This window comes from Lissotriton helveticus, chromosome 11, assembly GCF_964261635.1.
Source record: "Lissotriton helveticus chromosome 11, aLisHel1.1, whole genome shotgun sequence".
In the NCBI taxonomy this organism is placed as follows: Eukaryota; Metazoa; Chordata; class Amphibia; order Caudata; family Salamandridae; genus Lissotriton; species Lissotriton helveticus.
The window spans coordinates 38,369,549-38,382,531 of NC_136072.1; the positions used below are offsets into that span (position 1 = coordinate 38,369,549).

The 12,983-nt window shown below is 43.8% G+C and overlaps 18 non-coding genes across 18 annotated transcripts; all 18 read right to left on the reverse strand.

Annotated features, from left to right (window-relative positions):
• Positions 1-126: 126 nt before the first annotated feature.
• TRNAG-UCC (transfer RNA glycine (anticodon UCC)) lies at positions 127-198 on the reverse strand. The gene has a single exon. It is a non-coding gene; the product is annotated as a tRNA-Gly (tRNA).
• A 548-nt stretch (positions 199-746) lies between these two features.
• Positions 747-818, reverse strand: TRNAM-CAU (transfer RNA methionine (anticodon CAU)). Its single transcript has one exon. It is a non-coding gene; the product is annotated as a tRNA-Met (tRNA).
• An 867-nt stretch (positions 819-1,685) lies between these two features.
• Positions 1,686-1,757, reverse strand: TRNAG-CCC (transfer RNA glycine (anticodon CCC)). The gene has a single exon. It is a non-coding gene; the product is annotated as a tRNA-Gly (tRNA).
• A 551-nt stretch (positions 1,758-2,308) lies between these two features.
• TRNAM-CAU (transfer RNA methionine (anticodon CAU)) lies at positions 2,309-2,380 on the reverse strand. Its single transcript has one exon. It is a non-coding gene; the product is annotated as a tRNA-Met (tRNA).
• Positions 2,381-3,008: 628 nt separating this feature from the next.
• TRNAG-UCC (transfer RNA glycine (anticodon UCC)) lies at positions 3,009-3,080 on the reverse strand. The gene has a single exon. It is a non-coding gene; the product is annotated as a tRNA-Gly (tRNA).
• A 548-nt stretch (positions 3,081-3,628) lies between these two features.
• On the reverse strand, positions 3,629-3,700 carry TRNAM-CAU (transfer RNA methionine (anticodon CAU)). The gene has a single exon. It is a non-coding gene; the product is annotated as a tRNA-Met (tRNA).
• Positions 3,701-4,577: 877 nt separating this feature from the next.
• Positions 4,578-4,649, reverse strand: TRNAG-CCC (transfer RNA glycine (anticodon CCC)). The gene has a single exon. It is a non-coding gene; the product is annotated as a tRNA-Gly (tRNA).
• A 551-nt stretch (positions 4,650-5,200) lies between these two features.
• Positions 5,201-5,272, reverse strand: TRNAM-CAU (transfer RNA methionine (anticodon CAU)). Its single transcript has one exon. It is a non-coding gene; the product is annotated as a tRNA-Met (tRNA).
• A 628-nt stretch (positions 5,273-5,900) lies between these two features.
• On the reverse strand, positions 5,901-5,972 carry TRNAG-UCC (transfer RNA glycine (anticodon UCC)). Its single transcript has one exon. It is a non-coding gene; the product is annotated as a tRNA-Gly (tRNA).
• Positions 5,973-6,520: 548 nt separating this feature from the next.
• On the reverse strand, positions 6,521-6,592 carry TRNAM-CAU (transfer RNA methionine (anticodon CAU)). The gene has a single exon. It is a non-coding gene; the product is annotated as a tRNA-Met (tRNA).
• An 867-nt stretch (positions 6,593-7,459) lies between these two features.
• TRNAG-CCC (transfer RNA glycine (anticodon CCC)) lies at positions 7,460-7,531 on the reverse strand. Its single transcript has one exon. It is a non-coding gene; the product is annotated as a tRNA-Gly (tRNA).
• Positions 7,532-8,082: 551 nt separating this feature from the next.
• TRNAM-CAU (transfer RNA methionine (anticodon CAU)) lies at positions 8,083-8,154 on the reverse strand. The gene has a single exon. It is a non-coding gene; the product is annotated as a tRNA-Met (tRNA).
• Positions 8,155-8,782: 628 nt separating this feature from the next.
• On the reverse strand, positions 8,783-8,854 carry TRNAG-UCC (transfer RNA glycine (anticodon UCC)). Its single transcript has one exon. It is a non-coding gene; the product is annotated as a tRNA-Gly (tRNA).
• Positions 8,855-9,402: 548 nt separating this feature from the next.
• Positions 9,403-9,474, reverse strand: TRNAM-CAU (transfer RNA methionine (anticodon CAU)). The gene has a single exon. It is a non-coding gene; the product is annotated as a tRNA-Met (tRNA).
• Positions 9,475-10,351: 877 nt separating this feature from the next.
• On the reverse strand, positions 10,352-10,423 carry TRNAG-CCC (transfer RNA glycine (anticodon CCC)). The gene has a single exon. It is a non-coding gene; the product is annotated as a tRNA-Gly (tRNA).
• A 551-nt stretch (positions 10,424-10,974) lies between these two features.
• On the reverse strand, positions 10,975-11,046 carry TRNAM-CAU (transfer RNA methionine (anticodon CAU)). The gene has a single exon. It is a non-coding gene; the product is annotated as a tRNA-Met (tRNA).
• A 628-nt stretch (positions 11,047-11,674) lies between these two features.
• TRNAG-UCC (transfer RNA glycine (anticodon UCC)) lies at positions 11,675-11,746 on the reverse strand. Its single transcript has one exon. It is a non-coding gene; the product is annotated as a tRNA-Gly (tRNA).
• A 548-nt stretch (positions 11,747-12,294) lies between these two features.
• On the reverse strand, positions 12,295-12,366 carry TRNAM-CAU (transfer RNA methionine (anticodon CAU)). The gene has a single exon. It is a non-coding gene; the product is annotated as a tRNA-Met (tRNA).
• Positions 12,367-12,983: the final 617 nt, after the last annotated feature.

A 12,983-nucleotide genomic window follows, 5' to 3' on the forward strand; every position in this document is an offset into this window, starting at 1 on the left:
GAGATGCTTGCCTACATATTTGTTTATTTTTTATATAAGGGCTGATTAATCTGTTCATGATATTTCCATTTTGTGACATGTTGCATTAAAATATATCCTGATTGTAGAATATATAAGAATTGGTACTGCGTTGGCCGGGAATCGAACCCGGGTCAACTGCTTGGAAGGCAGCTATGCTCACCACTATACCACCAACGCCCTCTGATCTGTGCAAGCTCGGTTCTCAACATTACGACCCTGAGTTCAATGTCTATCTTGCACCAGCTTCAATGGTGCATTTGGTTTAGATACCAACATGAGAAGCAGTAGAAAGGTTTTAGCAGATTGTAAGGAACTGGGATTGAAACCAAGGACAAAGCTGTGAAGAAGAGAAGAATGGTAAGCAGCAGTACAAATAATGGATATGAACATATAGAGGCAGCATGGGAAGCAAAGCAGGGGAAAGAAAGAGAGAACATTCCAGGAAATGCCCAGGAGATAGATAAGAGCAGAACAAAAAGGGAAGAATGATATTCAAAGCATGCCCAGAAAAGTGTTTGAAGGTCCCACCAGTCATTTATGCTTATTATTGTGTGTCTTTACTTTCAAGGTACAGGGTGGATCCCTTTGACGATCCCTCTCTTGTATTTCAGCAGACACAGATAGTTCAGAAGTCGTTTCTACCATAGCTGGCACAAGCTTGCGCTTTTCCTTGCTGGCAGCCTTAAAATGACAGCTTGGTCCTTGGAAGAAAAATCAAGCAAAACTAGCAGAGGATGGTTTCGATCCATCGACCTCTGGGTTATGGGCCCAGCACGCTTCCGCTGCGCCACTCTGCTGCTTTGGGAAAGTGTTCTCTTTATGCAGATGAGGAGCATTCAGCAGAGTAGCATGGGATTGGTCGGGCTCTCACCTCATTTGCCTAAGTATATCGCAAGGCATGCTGGGTATAGAAAAACTTCATCTTCCCCTCTCACAATCAGTCATAACTGAAAGTCAGACACTCTCAGGCACTAGCCGTTTCAAACCTTTATCAAGACAGCAGCTCTTGAACCCTCTATATCTCTCTCTGTGATACTAGCGCTAGCATGCTCAGGATTTGGCTTTACCTGGGTGCCAGAGATCTACCCGGTGAGGGCTGAGGCTTTTGAGCGTTTGGGAGCGTTCGGGACGTGAGTGGACGTTGGACAGGAAACTATGCAAATTTGAATCATCCAACCTTCCTGCTGCAGTGAGACGCTCTTTCCATGGACATCTGCCTCTTGGATTCCTCTCAACTTGCCTTCTGATAAAACATTTTGTGAGCCGCAGTTACCTTCGACAGCTACAAGGTGGCGCTACATGCAGGTGAGAGCACAAGTATGCACAAAATGTTAAGGACTTTTGACAGATTTATCGGTGGATCTTGTATATTTTTTTCAGAGGCTAGATATTGCCTAGAAATGCTTTCTAACATAGAGATGCTAGAGTTATAATGTCTGCCCACTGTAACATATTTATTACCAGCACATGTGAGTGGTGACTCTGCTTTATGAAACTTATCATATATCAGGACAATGAATGTAGCAGAAGGGGCGATCGAGAGGTTTGCCTACGTATTTGTTTATTTCTTTATATATGGCTGATTAATCTGTTCATGATATTTCCATTTTGTGAAATGTTGAATTAAAGTATATCCTGCTTGCAGAATATATAAGTATTTGCATTGCGTTGGCCGGGAATCGAACCCGGGTCAACTGCTTGGGAAGCAGCTATGCTCACCACTATACCACCAACGCCCTCTGACATTTGCGCTCTCGGTTCTAAATATTATGACTCAGAGATCAATGACTATCTTGCACCAGCTTCAATGGTGCATTTGGTTTAGATACCAACATGAAAAGCAGTAGAACGTTATTTGCAGAGGGTAAGGAACTGGGGATTAAAACCAAGGACAAAGCTGTGCAGAAGAGAAGAATGGAAAGCAGCAGTACAATTAATATATATATAAAACATATAGAGGCAGCAAGGGAAGCAAAGCAGGGAAGAGAAAGAGAGAACATTCCATGAAATGCCCAGGAGATAGATAAGAGCAGAACAAAAAGGGAAGAATGAAATTCAAAGCCTGCACAGAAAAGTGTTTGAAGGTCCCACCAGTCATGTATGCTTATTATTGTGTGTCTTTACTTTCAAAGTACAGGGTGGATCCTTTGACACTCCCTCTCTTGTATTTCAGCAGACACAGATAGTTGAGAAGTCTTATATCACTTAGCTGGCACAAGCTTGCGCTTTTCCTTTCCGGCAGCGTGGAAATGACAGCTTGGTCCTTGGAAGAAAAATCAAGCAAAATTAGCAGAGGATGGTTTCGATCCATCGACCTCTGGGTTATGGGCCCAGCACGCTTCCGCTGCGCCACTCTGCTCCTTTTTCAGAGTGTTCTCTTTATGCAGATGAGGAGCATTCAGGGGAGTGACGTGGGCGTTCGGGACGTGAGAGGACGATGGGCAGGAAACTGTGCAAATTTGAAGCATCCATCCTTCCTGCTGCAGTCAGAGGCTCTTTCCAAGGACATCTGCCTCTTGGATTCCTCTCAACTTGCCTTCTGATAAAACATTTTGTGAGCCGCAGTTACCTTCGGCGCCTACAAGGTGGCGCTACATTCAGGTGAGAGCACAAGTATGCCCAAAATATTGGGGACTTTTGCCAGATTTATGGATGGATTTTACATATTTTTTTCAGAGGCTAGACATTACCTAGGAATGCTTTTTAACATAGAGATGCTTTAGTTATAATGTGTGGTCGGGCCTCAGCCCGTTCATTGTCTTCCCACTGTAACATATTTATTACCAGCTCATGTGAGTGGTGACTCTGCTTTATGAAACTTATCATATAGTAGGACAATGAGTATAGCTGAAGGGGCGATCGAGATGCTTGCCTACATATTTGTTTATTTTTTATATAAGGGCTGATTAATCTGTTCATGATATTTCCATTTTGTGACATGTTGCATTAAAATATATCCTGATTGTAGAATATATAAGAATTGGTACTGCGTTGGCCGGGAATCGAACCCGGGTCAACTGCTTGGAAGGCAGCTATGCTCACCACTATACCACCAACGCCCTCTGATCTGTGCAAGCTCGGTTCTCAACATTACGACCCTGAGTTCAATGTCTATCTTGCACCAGCTTCAATGGTGCATTTGGTTTAGATACCAACATGAGAAGCAGTAGAAAGGTTTTAGCAGATTGTAAGGAACTGGGATTGAAACCAAGGACAAAGCTGTGAAGAAGAGAAGAATGGTAAGCAGCAGTACAAATAATGGATATGAACATATAGAGGCAGCATGGGAAGCAAAGCAGGGAAAAGAAAGAGAGAACATTCCAGGAAATGCCCAGGAGATAGATAAGAGCAGAACAAAAAGGGAAGAATGATATTCAAAGCATGCCCAGAAAAGTGTTTGAAGGTCCCACCAGTCATTTATGCTTATTATTGTGTGTCTTTACTTTCAAGGTACAGGGTGGATCCCTTTGACGATCCCTCTCTTGTATTTCAGCAGACACAGATAGTTCAGAAGTCGTTTCTACCATAGCTGGCACAAGCTTGCGCTTTTCCTTGCTGGCAGCCTTAAAATGACAGCTTGGTCCTTGGAAGAAAAATCAAGCAAAACTAGCAGAGGATGGTTTCGATCCATCGACCTCTGGGTTATGGGCCCAGCACGCTTCCGCTGCGCCACTCTGCTGCTTTGGGAAAGTGTTCTCTTTATGCAGATGAGGAGCATTCAGCAGAGTAGCATGGGATTGGTCGGGCTCTCACCTCATTTGCCTAAGTATATCGCAAGGCATGCTGGGTATAGAAAAACTTCATCTTCCCCTCTCACAATCAGTCATAACTGAAAGTCAGACACTCTCAGGCACTAGCCGTTTCAAACCTTTATCAAGACAGCAGCTCTTGAACCCTCTATATCTCTCTCTGTGATACTAGCGCTAGCATGCTCAGGATTTGGCTTTACCTGGGTGCCAGAGATCTACCCGGTGAGGGCTTGCCCGGTGTGAGGCTTTTGAGCGTTTGGGAGCGTTCGGGACGTGAGTGGACGTTGGACAGGAAACTATGCAAATTTGAATCATCCAACCTTCCTGCTGCAGTGAGACGCTCTTTCCATGGACATCTGCCTCTTGGATTCCTCTCAACTTGCCTTCTGATAAAACATTTTGTGAGCCGCAGTTACCTTCGACAGCTACAAGGTGGCGCTACATGCAGGTGAGAGCACAAGTATGCACAAAATGTAAAGGACTTTTGACAGATTTATCGGTGGATCTTGTATATTTTTTTCAGAGGCTAGATATTGCCTAGAAATGCTTTCTAACATAGAGATGCTAGAGTTATAATGTCTGCCCACTGTAACATATTTATTACCAGCACATGTGAGTGGTGACTCTGCTTTATGAAACTTATCATATATTAGGACAATGAATGTAGCAGAAGGGGCGATCGAGAGGTTTGCCTACGTATTTGTTTATTTCTTTATATATGGCTGATTAATCTGTTCATGATATTTCCATTTTGTGAAATGTTGAATTAAAGTATATCCTGCTTGCAGAATATCTAAGTATTTGCATTGCGTTGGCCGGGAATCGAACCCGGGTCAACTGCTTGGGAAGCAGCTATGCTCACCACTATACCACCAACGCCCTCTGACATTTGCGCTCTCGGTTCTAAATATTATGACTCAGAGATCAATGACTATCTTGCACCAGCTTCAATGGTGCATTTGGTTTAGATACCAACATGAAAAGCAGTAGAACGTTATTTGCAGAGGGTAAGGAACTGGGGATTAAAACCAAGGACAAAGCTGTGCAGAAGAGAAGAATGGAAAGCAGCAGTACAATTAATATATATATAAAACATATAGAGGCAGCAAGGGAAGCAAAGCAGGGAAGAGAAAGAGAGAACATTCCATGAAATGCCCAGGAGATAGATAAGAGCAGAACAAAAAGGGAAGAATGAAATTCAAAGCCTGCACAGAAAAGTGTTTGAAGGTCCCACCAGTCATGTATGCTTATTATTGTGTGTCTTTACTTTCAAAGTACAGGGTGGATCCTTTGACACTCCCTCTCTTGTATTTCAGCAGACACAGATAGTTGAGAAGTCTTATATCACTTAGCTGGCACAAGCTTGCGCTTTTCCTTTCCGGCAGCGTGGAAATGACAGCTTGGTCCTTGGAAGAAAAATCAAGCAAAATTAGCAGAGGATGGTTTCGATCCATCGACCTCTGGGTTATGGGCCCAGCACGCTTCCGCTGCGCCACTCTGCTCCTTTTTCAGAGTGTTCTCTTTATGCAGATGAGGAGCATTCAGGGGAGTGACGTGGGCGTTCGGGACGTGAGAGGACGATGGGCAGGAAACTGTGCAAATTTGAAGCATCCATCCTTCCTGCTGCAGTCAGAGGCTCTTTCCAAGGACATCTGCCTCTTGGATTCCTCTCAACTTGCCTTCTGATAAAACATTTTGTGAGCCGCAGTTACCTTCGGCGCCTACAAGGTGGCGCTACATTCAGGTGAGAGCACAAGTATGCCCAAAATATTGGGGACTTTTGCCAGATTTATGGATGGATTTTACATATTTTTTTCAGAGGCTAGACATTACCTAGGAATGCTTTTTAACATAGAGATGCTTTAGTTATAATGTGTGGTCGGGCCTCAGCCCGTTCATTGTCTTCCCACTGTAACATATTTATTACCAGCTCATGTGAGTGGTGACTCTGCTTTATGAAACTTATCATATAGTAGGACAATGAGTATAGCTGAAGGGGCGATCGAGATGCTTGCCTACATATTTGTTTATTTTTTATATAAGGGCTGATTAATCTGTTCATGATATTTCCATTTTGTGACATGTTGCATTAAAATATATCCTGATTGTAGAATATATAAGAATTGGTACTGCGTTGGCCGGGAATCGAACCCGGGTCAACTGCTTGGAAGGCAGCTATGCTCACCACTATACCACCAACGCCCTCTGATCTGTGCAAGCTCGGTTCTCAACATTACGACCCTGAGTTCAATGTCTATCTTGCACCAGCTTCAATGGTGCATTTGGTTTAGATACCAACATGAGAAGCAGTAGAAAGGTTTTAGCAGATTGTAAGGAACTGGGATTGAAACCAAGGACAAAGCTGTGAAGAAGAGAAGAATGGTAAGCAGCAGTACAAATAATGGATATGAACATATAGAGGCAGCATGGGAAGCAAAGCAGGGGAAAGAAAGAGAGAACATTCCAGGAAATGCCCAGGAGATAGATAAGAGCAGAACAAAAAGGGAAGAATGATATTCAAAGCATGCCCAGAAAAGTGTTTGAAGGTCCCACCAGTCATTTATGCTTATTATTGTGTGTCTTTACTTTCAAGGTACAGGGTGGATCCCTTTGACGATCCCTCTCTTGTATTTCAGCAGACACAGATAGTTCAGAAGTCGTTTCTACCATAGCTGGCACAAGCTTGCGCTTTTCCTTGCTGGCAGCCTTAAAATGACAGCTTGGTCCTTGGAAGAAAAATCAAGCAAAACTAGCAGAGGATGGTTTCGATCCATCGACCTCTGGGTTATGGGCCCAGCACGCTTCCGCTGCGCCACTCTGCTGCTTTGGGAAAGTGTTCTCTTTATGCAGATGAGGAGCATTCAGCAGAGTAGCATGGGATTGGTCGGGCTCTCACCTCATTTGCCTAAGTATATCGCAAGGCATGCTGGGTATAGAAAAACTTCATCTTCCCCTCTCACAATCAGTCATAACTGAAAGTCAGACACTCTCAGGCACTAGCCGTTTCAAACCTTTATCAAGACAGCAGCTCTTGAACCCTCTATATCTCTCTCTGTGATACTAGCGCTAGCATGCTCAGGATTTGGCTTTACCTGGGTGCCAGAGATCTACCCGGTGAGGGCTGAGGCTTTTGAGCGTTTGGGAGCGTTCGGGACGTGAGTGGACGTTGGACAGGAAACTATGCAAATTTGAATCATCCAACCTTCCTGCTGCAGTGAGACGCTCTTTCCATGGACATCTGCCTCTTGGATTCCTCTCAACTTGCCTTCTGATAAAACATTTTGTGAGCCGCAGTTACCTTCGACAGCTACAAGGTGGCGCTACATGCAGGTGAGAGCACAAGTATGCACAAAATGTTAAGGACTTTTGACAGATTTATCGGTGGATCTTGTATATTTTTTTCAGAGGCTAGATATTGCCTAGAAATGCTTTCTAACATAGAGATGCTAGAGTTATAATGTCTGCCCACTGTAACATATTTATTACCAGCACATGTGAGTGGTGACTCTGCTTTATGAAACTTATCATATATCAGGACAATGAATGTAGCAGAAGGGGCGATCGAGAGGTTTGCCTACGTATTTGTTTATTTCTTTATATATGGCTGATTAATCTGTTCATGATATTTCCATTTTGTGAAATGTTGAATTAAAGTATATCCTGCTTGCAGAATATATAAGTATTTGCATTGCGTTGGCCGGGAATCGAACCCGGGTCAACTGCTTGGGAAGCAGCTATGCTCACCACTATACCACCAACGCCCTCTGACATTTGCGCTCTCGGTTCTAAATATTATGACTCAGAGATCAATGACTATCTTGCACCAGCTTCAATGGTGCATTTGGTTTAGATACCAACATGAAAAGCAGTAGAACGTTATTTGCAGAGGGTAAGGAACTGGGGATTAAAACCAAGGACAAAGCTGTGCAGAAGAGAAGAATGGAAAGCAGCAGTACAATTAATATATATATAAAACATATAGAGGCAGCAAGGGAAGCAAAGCAGGGAAGAGAAAGAGAGAACATTCCATGAAATGCCCAGGAGATAGATAAGAGCAGAACAAAAAGGGAAGAATGAAATTCAAAGCCTGCACAGAAAAGTGTTTGAAGGTCCCACCAGTCATGTATGCTTATTATTGTGTGTCTTTACTTTCAAAGTACAGGGTGGATCCTTTGACACTCCCTCTCTTGTATTTCAGCAGACACAGATAGTTGAGAAGTCTTATATCACTTAGCTGGCACAAGCTTGCGCTTTTCCTTTCCGGCAGCGTGGAAATGACAGCTTGGTCCTTGGAAGAAAAATCAAGCAAAATTAGCAGAGGATGGTTTCGATCCATCGACCTCTGGGTTATGGGCCCAGCACGCTTCCGCTGCGCCACTCTGCTCCTTTTTCAGAGTGTTCTCTTTATGCAGATGAGGAGCATTCAGGGGAGTGACGTGGGCGTTCGGGACGTGAGAGGACGATGGGCAGGAAACTGTGCAAATTTGAAGCATCCATCCTTCCTGCTGCAGTCAGAGGCTCTTTCCAAGGACATCTGCCTCTTGGATTCCTCTCAACTTGCCTTCTGATAAAACATTTTGTGAGCCGCAGTTACCTTCGGCGCCTACAAGGTGGCGCTACATTCAGGTGAGAGCACAAGTATGCCCAAAATATTGGGGACTTTTGCCAGATTTATGGATGGATTTTACATATTTTTTTCAGAGGCTAGACATTACCTAGGAATGCTTTTTAACATAGAGATGCTTTAGTTATAATGTGTGGTCGGGCCTCAGCCCGTTCATTGTCTTCCCACTGTAACATATTTATTACCAGCTCATGTGAGTGGTGACTCTGCTTTATGAAACTTATCATATAGTAGGACAATGAGTATAGCTGAAGGGGCGATCGAGATGCTTGCCTACATATTTGTTTATTTTTTATATAAGGGCTGATTAATCTGTTCATGATATTTCCATTTTGTGACATGTTGCATTAAAATATATCCTGATTGTAGAATATATAAGAATTGGTACTGCGTTGGCCGGGAATCGAACCCGGGTCAACTGCTTGGAAGGCAGCTATGCTCACCACTATACCACCAACGCCCTCTGATCTGTGCAAGCTCGGTTCTCAACATTACGACCCTGAGTTCAATGTCTATCTTGCACCAGCTTCAATGGTGCATTTGGTTTAGATACCAACATGAGAAGCAGTAGAAAGGTTTTAGCAGATTGTAAGGAACTGGGATTGAAACCAAGGACAAAGCTGTGAAGAAGAGAAGAATGGTAAGCAGCAGTACAAATAATGGATATGAACATATAGAGGCAGCATGGGAAGCAAAGCAGGGGAAAGAAAGAGAGAACATTCCAGGAAATGCCCAGGAGATAGATAAGAGCAGAACAAAAAGGGAAGAATGATATTCAAAGCATGCCCAGAAAAGTGTTTGAAGGTCCCACCAGTCATTTATGCTTATTATTGTGTGTCTTTACTTTCAAGGTACAGGGTGGATCCCTTTGACGATCCCTCTCTTGTATTTCAGCAGACACAGATAGTTCAGAAGTCGTTTCTACCATAGCTGGCACAAGCTTGCGCTTTTCCTTGCTGGCAGCCTTAAAATGACAGCTTGGTCCTTGGAAGAAAAATCAAGCAAAACTAGCAGAGGATGGTTTCGATCCATCGACCTCTGGGTTATGGGCCCAGCACGCTTCCGCTGCGCCACTCTGCTGCTTTGGGAAAGTGTTCTCTTTATGCAGATGAGGAGCATTCAGCAGAGTAGCATGGGATTGGTCGGGCTCTCACCTCATTTGCCTAAGTATATCGCAAGGCATGCTGGGTATAGAAAAACTTCATCTTCCCCTCTCACAATCAGTCATAACTGAAAGTCAGACACTCTCAGGCACTAGCCGTTTCAAACCTTTATCAAGACAGCAGCTCTTGAACCCTCTATATCTCTCTCTGTGATACTAGCGCTAGCATGCTCAGGATTTGGCTTTACCTGGGTGCCAGAGATCTACCCGGTGAGGGCTTGCCCGGTGTGAGGCTTTTGAGCGTTTGGGAGCGTTCGGGACGTGAGTGGACGTTGGACAGGAAACTATGCAAATTTGAATCATCCAACCTTCCTGCTGCAGTGAGACGCTCTTTCCATGGACATCTGCCTCTTGGATTCCTCTCAACTTGCCTTCTGATAAAACATTTTGTGAGCCGCAGTTACCTTCGACAGCTACAAGGTGGCGCTACATGCAGGTGAGAGCACAAGTATGCACAAAATGTAAAGGACTTTTGACAGATTTATCGGTGGATCTTGTATATTTTTTTCAGAGGCTAGATATTGCCTAGAAATGCTTTCTAACATAGAGATGCTAGAGTTATAATGTCTGCCCACTGTAACATATTTATTACCAGCACATGTGAGTGGTGACTCTGCTTTATGAAACTTATCATATATTAGGACAATGAATGTAGCAGAAGGGGCGATCGAGAGGTTTGCCTACGTATTTGTTTATTTCTTTATATATGGCTGATTAATCTGTTCATGATATTTCCATTTTGTGAAATGTTGAATTAAAGTATATCCTGCTTGCAGAATATCTAAGTATTTGCATTGCGTTGGCCGGGAATCGAACCCGGGTCAACTGCTTGGGAAGCAGCTATGCTCACCACTATACCACCAACGCCCTCTGACATTTGCGCTCTCGGTTCTAAATATTATGACTCAGAGATCAATGACTATCTTGCACCAGCTTCAATGGTGCATTTGGTTTAGATACCAACATGAAAAGCAGTAGAACGTTATTTGCAGAGGGTAAGGAACTGGGGATTAAAACCAAGGACAAAGCTGTGCAGAAGAGAAGAATGGAAAGCAGCAGTACAATTAATATATATATAAAACATATAGAGGCAGCAAGGGAAGCAAAGCAGGGAAGAGAAAGAGAGAACATTCCATGAAATGCCCAGGAGATAGATAAGAGCAGAACAAAAAGGGAAGAATGAAATTCAAAGCCTGCACAGAAAAGTGTTTGAAGGTCCCACCAGTCATGTATGCTTATTATTGTGTGTCTTTACTTTCAAAGTACAGGGTGGATCCTTTGACACTCCCTCTCTTGTATTTCAGCAGACACAGATAGTTGAGAAGTCTTATATCACTTAGCTGGCACAAGCTTGCGCTTTTCCTTTCCGGCAGCGTGGAAATGACAGCTTGGTCCTTGGAAGAAAAATCAAGCAAAATTAGCAGAGGATGGTTTCGATCCATCGACCTCTGGGTTATGGGCCCAGCACGCTTCCGCTGCGCCACTCTGCTCCTTTTTCAGAGTGTTCTCTTTATGCAGATGAGGAGCATTCAGGGGAGTGACGTGGGCGTTCGGGACGTGAGAGGACGATGGGCAGGAAACTGTGCAAATTTGAAGCATCCATCCTTCCTGCTGCAGTCAGAGGCTCTTTCCAAGGACATCTGCCTCTTGGATTCCTCTCAACTTGCCTTCTGATAAAACATTTTGTGAGCCGCAGTTACCTTCGGCGCCTACAAGGTGGCGCTACATTCAGGTGAGAGCACAAGTATGCCCAAAATATTGGGGACTTTTGCCAGATTTATGGATGGATTTTACATATTTTTTTCAGAGGCTAGACATTACCTAGGAATGCTTTTTAACATAGAGATGCTTTAGTTATAATGTGTGGTCGGGCCTCAGCCCGTTCATTGTCTTCCCACTGTAACATATTTATTACCAGCTCATGTGAGTGGTGACTCTGCTTTATGAAACTTATCATATAGTAGGACAATGAGTATAGCTGAAGGGGCGATCGAGATGCTTGCCTACATATTTGTTTATTTTTTATATAAGGGCTGATTAATCTGTTCATGATATTTCCATTTTGTGACATGTTGCATTAAAATATATCCTGATTGTAGAATATATAAGAATTGGTACTGCGTTGGCCGGGAATCGAACCCGGGTCAACTGCTTGGAAGGCAGCTATGCTCACCACTATACCACCAACGCCCTCTGATCTGTGCAAGCTCGGTTCTCAACATTACGACCCTGAGTTCAATGTCTATCTTGCACCAGCTTCAATGGTGCATTTGGTTTAGATACCAACATGAGAAGCAGTAGAAAGGTTTTAGCAGATTGTAAGGAACTGGGATTGAAACCAAGGACAAAGCTGTGAAGAAGAGAAGAATGGTAAGCAGCAGTACAAATAATGGATATGAACATATAGAGGCAGCATGGGAAGCAAAGCAGGGGAAAGAAAGAGAGAACATTCCAGGAAATGCCCAGGAGATAGATAAGAGCAGAACAAAAAGGGAAGAATGATATTCAAAGCATGCCCAGAAAAGTGTTTGAAGGTCCCACCAGTCATTTATGCTTATTATTGTGTGTCTTTACTTTCAAGGTACAGGGTGGATCCCTTTGACGATCCCTCTCTTGTATTTCAGCAGACACAGATAGTTCAGAAGTCGTTTCTACCATAGCTGGCACAAGCTTGCGCTTTTCCTTGCTGGCAGCCTTAAAATGACAGCTTGGTCCTTGGAAGAAAAATCAAGCAAAACTAGCAGAGGATGGTTTCGATCCATCGACCTCTGGGTTATGGGCCCAGCACGCTTCCGCTGCGCCACTCTGCTGCTTTGGGAAAGTGTTCTCTTTATGCAGATGAGGAGCATTCAGCAGAGTAGCATGGGATTGGTCGGGCTCTCACCTCATTTGCCTAAGTATATCGCAAGGCATGCTGGGTATAGAAAAACTTCATCTTCCCCTCTCACAATCAGTCATAACTGAAAGTCAGACACTCTCAGGCACTAGCCGTTTCAAACCTTTATCAAGACAGCAGCTCTTGAACCCTCTATATCTCTCTCTGTGATACTAGCGCTAGCATGCTCAGGATTTGGCTTTACCTGGGTGCCAGAGATCTACCCGGTGAGGGCTGAGGCTTTTGAGCGTTTGGGAGCGTTCGGGACGTGAGTGGACGTTGGACAGGAAACTATGCAAATTTGAATCATCCAACCTTCCTGCTGCAGTGAGACGCTCTTTCCATGGACATCTGCCTCTTGGATTCCTCTCAACTTGCCTTCTGATAAAACATTTTGTGAGCCGCAGTTACCTTCGACAGCTACAAGGTGGCGCTACATGCAGGTGAGAGCACAAGTATGCACAAAATGTTAAGGACTTTTGACAGATTTATCGGTGGATCTTGTATATTTTTTTCAGAGGCTAGATATTGCCTAGAAATGCTTTCTAACAT